Genomic DNA, 17,040 nt, shown 5'->3' with positions numbered 1-17,040 from the left:
CCAGAAACTCAGACACCTCAGCAGAATCTTCAGCTTCTTCACTCTCCAGACTCAGCAGGTGAGTGATTTCTGAAGTCCTGCACTGTGTGTGATCCTCCGTTTCTGTGCAGAAAGAAAAGGGAAGTTACTCTCCTGCGTGACACAGGAGAGAAGCACAGCCAGCTTGGATATGTCCCTTCTGTCATTTCATTTACCCTCAAGAATATAAATGAAAACCCACCCATCCTCTGAGTTGAGAGTCCTGTTGAGCATTCTGAAGCTTCTTTTCACAATTAAAAATCCTCAGGCCTGACCCCAACTTGCCACAGTGGGGCTTACATAGAAATGAACAAAAGCCTGGGGACTCACTTAAGGGACAAAGGATGAGAGAAAAGGAAGGGAAGTTAAAAATTAAAATGCCTGACAAGCAAGAGGGCTTTAAAGTAGCAATGAGATACCGCAGCACATGGGCAAGAATGGTCAAAATCCCAAAGAAGGACCAAGTACTGAGAGGATGGAATATCAGGAAATTTGTTTCATTTCCTAAGGTGATGAAAAACAATACAAGCCTTCTGAAAGACAATAAGGCAACTTGTTACTAAACTAAATATCCTACCATGTAAGTCAGGACTCATGCTCCTTTGTATTTGCCCAAATCATTTGAAAACCTATATTCATTAAAAAAAAAAAAAAAGGACTTGCAATGGGATGTTTATAGGCACTTTGGTCATAATCACAAAACTTGAAAACAACCAAGATGAATGGATAAAGAAATTGTGGTACATCAAAGCCAAGAAATATTACTCAGTTCTTTAAAAAAAAAAAATGATTAAGCCAGCAAGAGACACAGAGCATTCTTTTATTCATATCTCTAAGTGAATGAAGCTAAGCCTAAACGCATATATACTTCATGAGTCCAGCTATAAGACATTCCAGGAAAGAGGAATATATGGGAAAAAAAGAGACATATATGAGGACAGTGAAATAAAGTTTGCTTCCCAGCAGTTAGGATGATAGGACTGATGAATAGGTGATCACAAATGGCTTTCAGCAGTCTAACACTTCTGGATATTATAAAGGTGGATCCTTGTCACTGTATATCAGTGAAAACTAACAGAATGCACAACACCAAGAGTGAACACTAATGTGAAACCATAGACTTTGGGTGATAATGAAGTGTCAGTTGAGGTTCCTAAATCATAATAAACACACCACTCTGAGACATAATGTGATAATGGTTGGCGGTGGGGGGGTGGGGCATGCACTTAATCTGGGGAGGTAGGAGGTAGACAGGAATTCTGTACTTTCTGCTCAATGTTACTATGAATGTAATCTTCTTTAGAACAGTAACACTCCTTAGGATTCTGAGCATAGCTCCCTCCTAAGAAAAGTCCAGATGGCCATAGACTGAATGTGCAGTTGAGACGATGATTGACATAATTCATCTAAGAAACATGTCATAGAAGTGCAAAGGGAAGATGAAGAGAAGAGAAGGGTAAACGTGTAAGGATTGAAAAAGAGTTTAAGTGGTCAGTATTTCATTTCTGGTGAGGTCAATAGACATTATAATAAGGCATATTAAATACGACTGTATACAACAAGACCCTTTCCTTGTGACTCAACTGGTAGAGAATCCGCCTGCAATGTGGAAGACCTGGGTTTGATCCCTGGGTTGGGAAGATCCCCTGGAGTAGGGAAAGGCTACCCACTCCAGCATTCTGGCCTGGAGAATTCCGTGCACTGGATAGTCCATGGGGTTTCAAAGAGTCAGACACAACTGAACTACTTTCATTTCACTACTTCACAATATGCTAGGGACTCTCTGTTTTGGCTGAGATAGAAAGATGACAAAACGCGTCTCATGGGAAGCTCATAGAAATGAACAAATAGGAACACTGACCTGTGGAGGAGGCGCAGATACTTCAGGCGCTGGCAGGGGAAGCCCTTCTCTGCACGTGTCCCCTGCACTCACACAAGAAGAGTCCTCTTACCGCCTCTGACAGAGCAACCTGAGAAACAATGACACATCACACACAGTGTATCACACGCAGTTATCTACACTAAACAAAGGTGTTTATGTTCAGTGTCCTATTTTATTCTATTAAAACTCAGTCCCTTCTATCTCTAATAAAAATGACTCTTAAGCATAACACTAATCTTTGTTTAACTACAACTTTCAGTTCTGAGAACTCTAACAATTAAATTTTCTCTTCTCTTTGACAATGACACTCTTCAATTTAAGTGACCTTAATGTAAGGGGAATCAATTTCTTTGGTTAGCACATCAACATACTCCCAATCTTATCAGATTTGCTCTACTATCAGAAAAGTTTTTCTGTTTGGAAACATAGAAATTCCAAGTCACAGTAAGACCAGTTCTGGGACTTCCTTGGAGGTTCAGTGGCTAAAACTGAAGGGTTAATAGGGTAGCAGAGATGTGCCTGCAAACGGGTCTCTCTGCTCAGGCTGAGCATCCTTGCATACAAGGCATTCTGCCAAAGAGTCTGGACACAGCCTTGAGTTTAATGGTCCCTTGCAAACGAGGGAGCATTCCCTTCTTGAGATAAGAAGGAGATGAGGGCTTTGGGCAGACTCTTCAGTAGACAGAGATTTCACTCCCTTTTGCTATACGATAACATGTATGCACCTGCGCTGTACTGAAAAGGCTTATTCTTACAGTCTGGAATTCTGCCTAAGGAGGACTTTATAATAATAAACGGCAATTAGTTTGCCCAGTTGTTCCTCTGGCCAGAGTGGTGACCTGTCTGTCTTTTGTATGCCTTGTATGTTTTATGTTATTTCACTCGTAATCTCCAGAAATCTCCTACAAAGACTCCATGTTCCCAGTGGACGGGACCAGCATTTCGTCCTTCATCAGGGAATTAGAGCCCTCATTCCACACCTAAGTGTTCACCTGCCAAGACACAGAATTCCTGTGTGGTAACTAAGAGTTTGCATGCCCCATCTAAAGATCCCTCGAGGTGCAAGAAAGATCTGGTGCAGCCAAATTCATCAAATCCATCAATCAATAGAGACACAGCTCCATCTAATACTGTTGTTTAGTCCCTGAGGCCTGTGTGACTCTTCTGCAACCCCTTGGACTGTACCCCCACCAGGCTCCTGTCCGTGGGGTTTTCCAGGCAAGAATACTGGAGTGGGTTGACATTTCCTCCTCCAGGGGCCCTAGAGACTCTCCTGCAGGAAGCTTCTTTTCCCTTGAGCTATGAGGGAAGCCAGCCATCTAATATATTGTGTTTCAAAATAAATGACTGAAGTTAATAAAAGTTTTCACTTCTATATCAGAGTGAGTGCAGAATTTCTTTTTTTTTTTTTCAGATATTTGGTGTGTTACCAATCTTTTTTTGAGAACCATCATCAGGTCTGGATTGCTATTGGATAATTTAAAGGCAGAAAACCCAACTTTTCCTTACAAATATATTACTCTTCATGTTCTGCAGCAGTTTCTCAATCAAATTTTAGGTATCATGCTAAATGGGAAAAACTGTCTAGGACTTCCCATTAAGAAATTAATATTTTCCTTTTATATCATAGAATCATAAGTTTGTAGAATCACTCATGTTCATTCACAATGATTTGAAGGAAAGTCTATAATTTCAGAATGAATTCTAAGTAATAACATAATTCTTATGAACCAGTTTTTTTTATTTGCTTAAGAAATTATTAGACCTGTTACTGCTGAATTATAATTATTCTTTTATTTTTTGAGGGAAAGAAATATGAATCCATCTACTCAGAACCATTTACTCACCAGAAAGTTGTAGATTTGGTCTCCTCAATGCTGGTATGAAAATCAGTCCCATCCAGTCAGGAGTTCTGTGTTCTCTAGATGGGTCAGCAGCTGTAACTTTCAGAGCTGTCCACAGTCCAGCCAACTCAGAACAACTCTGAACAGAAGAAACAGTGCATCTGAGATCAGGACCTGACTATCAGGACCCTTGAGCCCCTTCCTGATTAGATTACCACAGTTCCCTTGGATAAACCCAATCAACGCTAACTGCACTAAATCTTTCTAATCTCTATATGTTAATAGAATCCACAACTGAAGTCCCAGTCCTCATCACTGATCTTATATTGAATACCCATTCCTCTCTGATTTTAAGGATCTTGCATTCTCCTTAAATTCCCTCCATATTTGATTATAGTTTACTAAGATATTTGAATGTGTATCCTAACATGATTTGATAATTGCTGCCCTTTATTCACAAGTTCTACGGCCTAGTAACACATCAAATTTACAATGGTCATTAAAACCCTTTCAGTTGTAATCCAAATTCTACCAGTGTATAGAATTGATAAAAATATGAATAATTATTGTAGATTAGTTTGGGAATTTGAGAAAGAGGCTCCAAATTCTGGCATCCAGGTTTGATTTCATTCTGATTTTAGAGTAATTGTACAGGAACATTGCATTTTTAAAAATGCAGTTGCTTTGTTGAGAAAAGTTTGATTCAACCCAACATGGTCAAAATTATATGTGGCTTGAAATGACTAGCTATTAGGCCAAAGAATGTTTTCAATAACAGATTTCAAAATTGAAATCTGTCTTGAAATTGACTTCTGTTTCCAAAATTATATATAAATATACTTTGCAACTAGTACTTGTGAAACAAGTAACAGTAGGATATTATTTAGAAAGCCTAAATCAGTGAAATATTTTGATACTTAGCTTCAAAAAACAGTAATTAACTGTGGCATCATTTTGGGTATATACTTTTACTTATGGACGTGCACAGGCAAAGCTGAAATCATATATCAAAATGTACACTGGATTGCTAAATTTTTTGGAGGATTCCATGGTAGTTAATAGATGGGATTTGCTAAAAATAAATATTTCATCTCTATATATATAATTCAGATTTTTGGATGAACTGCTCATGAAAAAGCACAGCTGTTTTTATTACATACATGGCATTCACATAAATACTTTTCAGAGGAGAGTAGTTCTAATTAGTTTTAATATAATATTTTATCATCCATAAAAAGAATAAGGGAATCAATAAATGTTGCATTACTTATAACACAAAATTAAGATTAAATATTAGTAGATTCACTATTAGAGAAAATAAAATACGTCAAAAATGTTCAGGTTCCAAATAGGGAAAGGAGTACATCAAGGCTATATATTGTCACCCTGCTTATTTAACTTAGAGTACATCATGAGGAACACTGTGCTAGATGAAGCACAAGCTGGAATCAAGATTGCTGGGAGAAATATCAATAACCTCAGATCCCCAGATGACACCACCTTTTATGCCAGAAAGCAAACTAAAGAGCCTCTTAGATGAAAGTGAAAGAGGAGAGTGAAAAAGATGGCTTAAACTCAACATTCAAAAAACGAAGATCATGGCATCTGGTCTCATCACTTCAAGGCAAATAGATGGGGAGACAGTGACAGACTTTATTTTATGGGGCTCCAAAATCACTGATGATGGTGACTGCTGCCATGAAATTAAAAGATGTTTACTTCTTGGAAGAAAGGTTATGACCAAACTAGACAGCATATTAAAAAGTAGAGACACTACTTTGCCAACAAAGGTCCATCTAGTCAGAGTGATGGGTTTTCCAGTAGTCATGTATGGATGTGAAAGTTGGACTATGAAGAAAGCTGAGCATTGAAGAACTGATGCTTTTGAACTGTAGTGTTGGAGAAGACTCTTGAGAGTCCCTTCGACTGCAAGGAGATCCAACCAGCTGATGGACTTTAGGATGTTTTGTATATATGCATTCAAATCCTTAAAAAGTATATTTGCCTTTGACTCAGTAATTCTAACCTTGAAAAAACTTCAAAGGAATTCACTAAACAAAACCTCACAATCTGAAACCTTGCTTTAACTATTTCTCTCTCTACTGCATATAATCTATGTGCAAAGCAAAGAAAAACTACTGAGGTTTTTACTTTCTCCAGCAAAATCTGAGACCTCTTGAATTTAGGACAGAATCCTTTCATTCTGTTCATGAAGTAGTGAGTTAATGTGCCCATTGTGTTAGTTGCTCAGTCGTGTCCGACCCTCTGTGACCCCATGGACTGTAGCTGCCAGGCTCCTCTGTCTAGGGGATTCTCCAGGCAAGAATACTGGAGTGGGTTGCCATTCCCTTCTCCAAAACGTGCCCCTTACCCTCTCCTAAATTATATCCAAATCCCAACAGCCATTATCACTGTGACTTTATTTTTAGAATGGAGACATAATCAAGGTGAAAGCATCATGATGAGACCATCCAGGATAGAGAGTGGACCCTAACTCTGCTGACAGGTGTCCTGATGAGAGAAAGATGTTTTAGATGCAGCAGAAAAGGTCCTGTAAGGAAGCAGAGATTCAAGTTAAATGTCATAGTTTGAGGACTGCCAGGAGCCAGCTGGCACTGGAAGAGACAAAGACAAATTCATTCAGAGCCTTTGAAGAGAGTACGGCCCTGCCAACACCTTGATTTCCAGCCTCCAGATCTGTCAGAGAATACACTGATTTTAAGCCACCCCTATGGGGTCGGGTGCTGCGGGAGCTCTAAAAAACTGATAAAAATAGTGACCTCCAGGGATAATGGCTAGACCTTCATTTTCTCAACTTTGAGGTCCTTCACCACCTCTTCAGTTCAGTTCACTCCCTCAGTAGTTTCTGACTCTTTGTGAACCCACGGACTGCAGGATGCCAGGCTTCCCTGTCCATCAACTTTCGAAGCTTGCTCAAACTCATGTCCTTGAATCTGGGATGCAATCCAACCATCTCATCCTCTATCAACCCCTCTTCATCCTGCCTTCAATCTTTCCTGGAGTCAGAGTCTTAACTAATGAGTGAGTTCTTCGCATCAGTTACCCAAAGTATTGAAGTTTCAGTTTCAGCATAAGTCCTTCCATTGAATACTCAGCATTGATTTCCTTTAGGATTGACTGATTTCATCTCCTCTGAGTGCAAGGGACTCTCAAGAGTCTGCACCAACACCACAGTTCAAAAGCATCAATCCTTTGGCACTCAGCTTTGTTTATGGCCCAACTCTCACATCCATACCTGACTAGTGGGAAAACCAAAGCTTTGATTAGATGAAACTTTGTCGGCAAAATAATGCCTCTGCTTTTTAATATGCTGTCTAAGTTGGTCACATTTTTCTTCCAAGGAGCAAGTGTCTTTTAATTTCTTGGCTGCAGTCAGCATCTGCAGTGATTTTGGAGCCCAAGAAAATAAAGTCTGCCACTGTTTCCATTGTTTCCTTATCTCTGTGCCATGAAGTGATGGGACCAGATGTCATGATCTTCGTTTTCTGAATATTGATTTGTAAGCCAGCTTTTTCCCTCTCTTCTTTCACTTTCATCAAGAGCCTCTTTAGTCCTTCTTTACTTTCTGCCATAAGGGTGGTGTCATCTGCATATCTGAGGTTAGTGATATTTCTCCAGGCAATCTTGATTTTGGCTTGTGCTTCATCCAGCCTGGCATCTCACATGGTGTACTCTGCCTATAAGTTAAATAAGCAGGGTGACAATATACGGCCATGACATACTCCTTTCTCAATTTTGAACCAGTCCATTCCATGTCTGATTCTAATTGTTACCTCTTGACCTGCATACAAGTTTCTCAGGAGGCAGGTCAGGTGGTCTGATATTCCCGTCTCCTTAAGAATTTTCCACCATTTGTTGTGATACACACAGTCAAAGGCTTTAGTGTAGTCAATGAGGCAGAAGTAGATATTTTTCTGGAATTATCTTGCCTTTTCTATGATCCAATGGATGTTGGCAATTTGATCTCTTGTTTCTCTGCCTTTTACAAATTCAGCTTGAACCTTCAGATGTTCTGGGTTCACAAAGACTGGCTTGGAGAATTTTGAGCATTACTTTGCTAGCCTGTGAGGTGAGTGCAATTTATGTGGTAGTTTGAACATTTTTTGGCATTGCCTTTCTTTGGAATTGGAATGAAAACTGACCTTTTCCAGTCCTGTGGCCACTGCTGAGTTTTCCAAATTTGCTGGCATATTGAGTGCAGCACTTTCACAGCATCATCTTTCAGGAATTGAAATAGCTCAGCTGGAATTCCATCACCTCCACTAGCTTTATTTGCAGTGATGCTTTCTAAGGCCCACTTGACTAAGCACCTCAAGATGTCTGGCTCTAGGTGAGTGATCACACCACCATGGCTATTAGAGTCACTAAGATCTTTGTGTGTGTGTGTGTACTTCTTCTGTGTATTCTTGCCACCTCCTCTAAATATCTTCTACTTCTGTTAGGTCCATACCATTTCTGTCCTTTATTGTGCCCATCTTTCCATGAAATGTTCCCTTGATAGCTCTAATTTCCTGAAGATTTCTATTTTTTTTCCCATTATGACTTTCCTCTAGTTCTTTGTACTGATAACTTAGGAAGCCTTTCTTATCTCTCCTTGCTATTCTTTGGAGCTCTGCATTCAGATGGATATATATTTCCTTTTTTTCCTTGCCTTGTGCTTCTCTTCTTTTCTCAGCTGTTTGTAAGAAGTAACCATATTCCTGTAGAACTATGGATGGAAGTTCATAACATTGTACAGGGGGCGGTGGTCAAAACCATCCCCAAGAAAACGATTTTTAAGCATAGGGTTAACTCCTGTTATACGAATGAACCATTTTAGTATTCTCACCAATATTCACTAATTTTTACCCCCAGTTTATAAGGAGGATACTTGACATACTGTGGATAAAATATTACTTGTCTAAAAATCACATATGGAACAAATATTTGATGCAGGGCTTAAAAATAGATATTACTGGAAGACAAAGAAATTAGGTTTTCTATCCATGATTACCATTAAAGTTTTATTTTTAACTGAACATAGCTCAAATTCATCGTACCTGGATCAGGTCTCACCTCAGTACTGTTACAGAACTCTTCTCTCTTATTCAGGAAGTAACTCTGTTATATCAGTTCAGGGTTTAGGTGTTCACTTCCTGGTGACAAACACCTTCAAATCTCCACAGTCCAGTCAATTCCGAAGGCAACAGCTCTGGGCTCTGGAAAAGAATGAGCTTGGATCTTTGCTGGATGCTTTGTATATCCTCTGAAGACCGGGTCTACTTCCTCAAAATGATAAGGTTATCAACCCTGCATAAAGGTATAGGAGCATGTGATTAGATTTCTCAAGAATTGTAAACACATCTAGAGGACAAGGATTGAAGTCTAACGTTCTGAAATTTACTTAATCCAATTACCATAATCCAATCTCAGGTAAAGAATCACAAATTAAGTTTACACTTCCAATCCATGAAGAGGGGGATTCATGTTGCTGTATGGCAAAAGCAGTACAATATTTAAAGTAATTAGCCTCCAATTAAAACAAATAAATTTATATTAAAAAATAAATAAAAGAACTCCCCAATTATAAATTTCACGTCTCCATTTATAGAAGTTTATTATTGTCCTAATTGAAGCGACCCACTAGTTTTGGTTACCTGTCTGAATGTCTGAATTTGCCTGCATTACTTCTTGGATATTTCTTCAGGAAGAGGAGTTCTTCACATTCTGTTTTCCAGCCCAGAACAGTCAAGCTCCCCAATAATACCACTTATTACTCTTGCCTTCTGCCTCAACCCCTTCAGAACTAAAGTCTCTTAAGTTTTATTCATTCAGTTTTCCATGAAATTTTTCCCACTGAGGCTCATTTTGGTTACACACTATTGTTTCCCCCTGGCTGTAACTGCACACAGAACAGAGGCTGGTGGTTATTCTCTAAGATTCTGTTCCTTTTAGCCATCCCCTGCATATCATCCCATACCCTTTCATATTATTCAATATGTATGTACCTTTGAAATATTGATGCTAAGCTGTGTAGTTAAAGATTATTGCATAATTGTACACTGCAGTATAGACTAAAAAAATCATAGACAGTCTGTGAAAGAAATGTGATACTGTCTATGAAGTTTGGACAACTATCTTTTAAGATTTTCTTTATTTTGACTCTGTTTGCATTCTATTCCTCAAAACATTTTCATATTTAATCACAGATGGGTCATGGTGCTCCATTCAGGGGAAGATACTAGATGGGAAATTTTCTTTTCTTATTTTTAAGTTTTTTGAAATATGTACAATATTGTATTAGTTTCAGGTGTATAGCAAAGTGAATCATATATATAAAATCTCACCTGTTTTCCATACTGTTCATGAGGTTCGTGAGGCAAAAACAGTTAAGTGGTTTCCCATTTCCTTCTCCAGTGGACCACGTTTTGTCAGAACTCTCCATCATGACTCGTCCATTTTTGGTGGCCCTGCAAGGTATGACTCATAGCTTCCTTGAGTTACACAAAGCTGTGATCCATGCAATCAGTTCAAGAAGGCAAAGTGCTTGTCCGAGGAGACCTTGCAAATAGCTGGGAAAACAAGAGAAGCAAACACAATAGAGAAAGGGAAAGAGATACCCAACTGAATGCAGAGTTCCAGAGAATAGCAAGGAAAGGTAAGAAATGCAAAGAAATAGAGGAAAATGGGAAAGACTAGAGATCTCTTCAAGAAAATTGGGGATACCAACGGAATACTTCTTGCAAAGTTGGGCACAATAAAGGACAGAAATATCAAGAATATAACAGAAGCAGAGAGATTAAGGAGCAGTGGCAAGAATACACAGAAGAACTACACTAAAAAGGTCTTAATGACCTGGATCACCACAATGGTGTGGTCACTCAACCTAGAGTCAGATATCCTGGAGTGTGAAAAAAAAAAGTGAAAAAAGTGTGCTTTAAGAGATATTACTAGGAACAAAGCTAGTGGAGGCTATGGAATTCAGGCTGAGCTATTTAAATCATTAAAGATGATGTTGTGAAAGTGCTGCACTTAATATGCCAGCAAATTTGGTAAATTAGTAGTGGCCATTGGACTGGAAATGGTCAGTTTTTCTTCCAATCTGAAAGAAAGAAATGGCAAAGAATGTTCAGACTACTGTGCAACTGCAATCATTTCATATGATGTCAAGATTAAGCTCAAAATCCTTCAAGCTAGGCTTCCGCAGTTTGTGAACAGAGAACTTCCAGATGTGCAAGCTGCATTTAGAAAGGGCTGAGGAATCAGAGATCCAATTGCCAACATCTATTGGATCATAGGAAAAGTAAGGAAATTCCAAACAAGGAATTACATCTGCTTCATTGACCACTCTAAAGCCTTTGACTATGTGAATCAAATAAAACTGTGGAAAATTCTTAAAGAGATGGGAATACCAGACCACCTTCCCTGTTTTCTAAGACTGTATGCAGGAAAGGAAGCAAGAGTTGGAACCAGACTTGAAACAAGAGAGTGGTTCAACATTGGGAAAGGAGGATGTCAAGACTACTTATTGTCACCCTGCTTCTTTAACTTATATGCAGAGTACATCATGCCAAATGCCAGGCTGAATGACTCACAAGTAGAGTCAAGATTGCTGGGAGAAATAACAACAACCTCAGATATGCAGATGATACCACTTTTACAGCAGAAAACAAAGAGGAACTTAAAAGCTTCTTGATAAGGATGAAATAGGAAAGTGGAAAAGCTGGCTTCAAACTCATCATTCAAAAAACTAAATCCTGGCATCCGGTTCCATCACTTCATGGCAAATAGATGGGGAAAAAGTGGAACCTGTGACAGATTTTATTTTCTTGGGCTCCAAAATCTCTGCATCCAATAATTACAGCCATGAAATTGGAAGCCACTTGCTCCTTGGAAGAAAAGCTATGACCAACTGAGACAGCATATTAAAAATTAGAGACATCACTTTCCCAACAAAGGCCCCTATAGTAAAAGCTATGATTTTTCCAGTAGTCATGTGAGTGTTGGATCATAAAGAAGGCTGCATGCCAAAGAATGGTGCTTTCAAGCTGTGATGCTAGAGAAGACTCCTGAGAGTTCCTTGGACAGCAAGGAGATCAAATCAGTCAATCCTGAAGGAAATCAACCCTGAATATTCATTGGAAGAACTGAAGCTGAAGCTCCAGTACTTTAGCCACCTGATACAAAGATCTAGCTCATTGGAAAAGACCTTAATGCAGGGAAAGATTGAAGGCAAGAGAAGGGGGTGACAGCAGATGACACAGTTGAATGGCATCGTTGACTCAATGGGTATGAGTTTGAGCAAACTTCCAGACATAATGAAGGACAGGGAAGCCTGCGTGCTGCAGTTCATGGGGTTGCACAGAGTTGGGCATGACTTATTTCCTGAATAACAACAATAACTCTTTTTTAAGATTATTTTTTATATACTTCATTCCCATGTGTTCACTTGAGTTCCCTGTGCTATACAGTAGGTTTTTATTAATTATTTACTTCATATATAGTAATGTGTATGAGTCAATCCCAGTCTCCTAATTAATCCCTCACCCCTTCTTAGCCCCAAGTTACATGTTATTTTTTCTACACCTGTGATTCTGTTTTATAAATAACTATTGGCATCATTTTCTTAGATTCCAATATCATATGATACTGCTTTTTCTTTTTCTGACTTACTTCACTCAGCATGACAGTCTCCAATTCCTTGCATGTCGCCGCTCATGGCATTTTTGGTTATTTTTATGGCTGAGTGATATTCCATTGTATATACAGAACACATTTTCTGCATCCATTCATCTGTCCCTGGACATTTAGGTTCCTTCCATGTCTTGATGGTTGCAAACAACTTGTCAATGAACATGGAAGTGCATGTATCCTTTTGAACCACATTTTCCCCTGGATATATGCTCAGGAGTGGGATTGTCAGATCATATGGTAGCTTTATTTTTGTTTCTTAAGGAAAGCTTAACTGTTCTCCACAGTGGTTTATCAGTGTATATCCCCATGAATAGAGCAGGAAGATTCCCTTTTCTCCAGACTCTTGAGAGAGTTAAAGCTTAGGCAGTCCAGGTCACCTTTAAGGAGGAGGTGAACATTCTCACTCTTGCTTTCCTTATGCCTCGTGCAACAAGGTGTCTTGCCTGAGAACTGGCCTCTCTAGGAACTAATGTTCACACTGCACAATGTCTTACTGGTGGAAATGCTTTTCTTAAGCTCTATAGAGTCGGACATAACTGAGCAACTGAACTGAAATGATGTTAATGATTATAAGTGTAACAAATCTTGCCTGGGAGCCTGTTTCTCAAGACTCGTACCCCTGAGCTATTGCCCAGTACCGTTCTTCCTGGCTAATCTTGTGCCAAATTATCTCAGGATGTGTGCCTTGGGTAAGGGTCTGGTGGAACTCTTACAACCTTGAGGTCTTCTTTTCATCTGTTCTCAGCAGCCAGCTGAGAAGTACATAAGGCTCCACTTAAACTAGCAAGGCAGGCACTCTCTTTCCTCTTTCAATGACTTTGCTGGAAGCCTTTTCCAACAAGCTTTCACTGTTACTGTAATAAATTTCATTGCACGAAGTGGTGAGTGGCTGGGCCTGCGTCTTTTGGTCCCAGGCTGAATCCATGTCTCTGGAGGGCACGTTCATGCACATGTTAGCGGTCTCAATGATAAGCTACCGCTCTCCCCAGCATTTACTGTTTGCAGTAGCTTTGATGATGGTCACTCTGACTCATGTAAGGTTAGATCTCATTGTAGCTTTGATTTGCATTTCTCCAGTAAATATTGATGTCAAGAATCTTTTCATGTGTTGCTTTTCCATTCATATGTTTTCTCTGAAGGAATGTCTATTTGGGCCATCTGCCCATTTTTTACTTATTTTTATACTGAGATCATATGGTAGCTTTATTTTTGTTTCTTAAGGAAATCTTAACTGTTCTCCACAGTGGTTTACCAGTGTATACATGAGCTCTTTATAAATTTTTGGAGACAAATCTCTTGTTGGTCTCATCTTCTTCAAATATTTTCTCCCATTCTGTGGGTTTTCTTTCTGTTTTGTTTATAGTTTCCTTTGCTGTGTAGAAGCTTTTGAGTATAATTAGATTCCATTTCCTTGTTTGTTTGTTTTTTAATTTCCTTTAGGAGAAGGCTCAAAAAAAATCTTGCTGTGATTTATGGTAAAGAGTTTTCTATGTTTTCATCTAAGAGTTTTATAGTATATAGTCTCACATTTAGGTTTTTAACCCATTTTGAGTTTATCTATGTGTATCAAAGCAGTCAATCCTAAAGAAAATTAGCCCTGAATATTTATTGGAAGGACTGTTGCTGAAGATAAAGCTCCAATACTTTGGCCACCTGATGCAAAGAGCCAATTCACTGGAAAAGACCTTGATGCTGGGAAAGATTGAAGGCAAAACGAGAAGGGGGCAGCAGAAGAGATGGTTAGATAGTACCAACGACTCAATGGATATGAATTTGAGCAAACTCTGGGAGACAGTGGGGGACAGTGGAGCCTGGTGAGCTACAGTTTGGGGGGTTGCAAGGCTTTGGATACAAACAACTTAGTGACTGAACAGTTAAAGAATGTTCTATTTCATATTTTCACTTGGAGCTATGTGTTCTCCCAGAACTGCTTGTTTAAAAAAACCTGTATTTCCTCCATCTAAAGAAATGAAGTTATTTTAAAGTAGTAATTTAGGCAAATATATGTTTTTTGTGTGTATAAGCTGTTATTTATTAACATTTTGAGACTAATACATCTATTGACAAAAAGTGATCACCAGGAAAAAAAAAAATGACTTCATACCCTAAAGATATAAAATTAAAGATTAAAAGGCTGATGTCAGTCAAGTTCATATAAGTTGATTTAAGATACTAACATTTCAGTTATTACCATTGCTAGCACTTCCATATTATTAACATTGAAATTAGAAATGCTAACTAAAATGATGCATTTATTGAGAAACAGAGTGCATATTCCAGTCATTTTCAGAATAGGCAATCACGTGTAGTAAGCAGAAAATAAGAGAATATTTATAATTTTATGCCAAATGGCATGTGACCTTGTCATACATTTTTAGTTACATCTGAAATAAGGACAGCAAGAAGAGATTAGTTGGTTAGTTGGTTCTAAACAGAAGCTTTAGTTGTCACTGTAGCAGGCCATCATGTAAGTTTATTCAGTTTATTTTATTTCTGAGAGTTTAAATATGGCATTAGTTGGTTTTAATTTTTTCTCTATTACTGTTGCATTTGCTATGCATTGTACACAAATATTTGTTATTTTTATAATTACTACCTTTTGATAAAATAGATGAAAATTGTCTTAGGCAGAATAAATGTAATCCTGTTAGATAATATCAAAACAACAGAAAGGCAAGGGGTATGTGAACATGGTTTGTCAGAACATCCACTCAAAAGCACTCAAACAAGACATGGATGAATTTCTCTCAAATATTTTTACTTCAAAAACTTAAGAGGTAGAGACTATAGTCCCCCAAATACCCATGTAATAGTAAAGTGCTGTTTATATATTAAAAAATATTAAAGACAAATGACACAAATATATTTTCTAAAGTAATGAAAAGATTAAATTTCATGTGTTCTTGAAGTAAGCTGTCAAGATTTTGACATTGCCAGATTTCACAGAGTTCATGATATTAGCTATATTTTTTCTTTACCTTTTCTACATGGTTTGAGGAGTTTCTATATGGTATATATATCTATATAGATGTTGTTCTTCATAGAAGCACCTGTTTGAACTCCTTTTTGTATTCATTTCCTGTATTTTTGGAGGAAAGAAAATGAAAAGATTCATTGTGTAGACAGCCTCTACCTCTCATGATGTGAAAATCCCACATGCTGATCTGATTTTTGCTCTTTCTGCAGTGGATAATGTTCTGATGCAGACAATGACCACTCACAATATAAGCCTTTCTGAGATGACTGTCATGACCGTCCAGACTGCCCAGGGTGGAGAGACTCTTGGGGTGTGGGGAGCTCAGGCCTTCCACTTCTGGGAGGCTGTACTGAAAGGCGGATGTGACCCACTCCTCCGACTGGATTGTGGGAGTTGATGTTACCCACTCCTCCGACTGGATTGTGGGAGTCTGTACAAACAGCTTGACAAGTGATACCACTATCAGTATTGATTCTGAAGAAGCATTTCCTCTTTTTTCTATGAAGGTGAACAATCATTACTTTCTGCCCCTCAGCTTCCTACCCATAGTTCAGTGTGTGAAAAGGCTTCTGGGTAGGATTGGAGTGTTTCTGGATTATGACAATGGAGCTGTGAGCTTCTGGTGTTTCCAGAGGATCCCTCATATATAGTTTCCTTCCTTCCTCCTTCTCCTCCCATCTGGAGCTTTCGGTTGCCTTAGGTCTCCATGAATTGTCAAGTTCTGTGACAGTTTATTTGATGACCTTCTTGTCTGAGGGAAATACATCCCTGAAACATCACGTGAGGCTACAGGATGATACCTGTCTCTGATCTCACTGTGATTTAATGGAATATTATGATTGTGTGTTTATAAAGTAGCATAACCAGGTTGAAAGTATAACTTTGTTAATTAAATTATCTACTAATGCAACACTTGTGGAACATTTCTTGAATATAATCAGTGGATATTCATTTTACTTATAACAGTTTTATTAGAATAAAGGTTGCATGCCATAAGTTTCATGTACACTTAAAGAAATGTGTCTTCCTTGCATAGTTAAATCATATTTGAGAAGAAGAACAAAGTGGCATATACCTCAGCCTAACAAACTAAATAACTCAGTTTTTCTTCAAGTATGACCTACTTGTGTGGATTCATGTATTTGACAGACACTGAAAAACCCTTTCTCTTTGTCAAACATTCAGACTTTCTCTAAATCCTAGTGATCCACCATATCATAGCTCATCAATAGCTTTTACAGGAAGTTTTTCCTGACTATCCAGACCAGTTTGCTTTCTATTAAAAAACTGGTCATATACATTTCATCATAATATCCAATAAAATTTATTTAAATAACTAGGTGCATTTTACTAAGGGACTGCAAATTTTGAGAGAGCAAGCACGGTCTTTGCCTTACCTACTTCTCTGTTCCCAATATCCAGTTCAGCAGTTAGAATGTGGCACACAATAAATATAAGGTGAATGAATAAGCAAATACATGAGTGAAAGAGTTAAAACTCTGAAATATTACTCTATGATTACTAAAGTTTTCCAAAATATACCTAACATATTATGCATAAAATACTAATGAATAATGTCAACAAGAGACAGAAAATTGATTTTCAGAGTCATAACCAATAAAATT

This window comes from Capra hircus, chromosome 29 (genome assembly GCF_001704415.2).
Source record: "Capra hircus breed San Clemente chromosome 29, ASM170441v1, whole genome shotgun sequence".
Classification (NCBI taxonomy): domain Eukaryota; kingdom Metazoa; phylum Chordata; class Mammalia; order Artiodactyla; family Bovidae; genus Capra; species Capra hircus.
The sequence above is the reverse complement of the archived record's forward strand: the minus strand, read 5'-3'. Positions refer to the sequence as shown.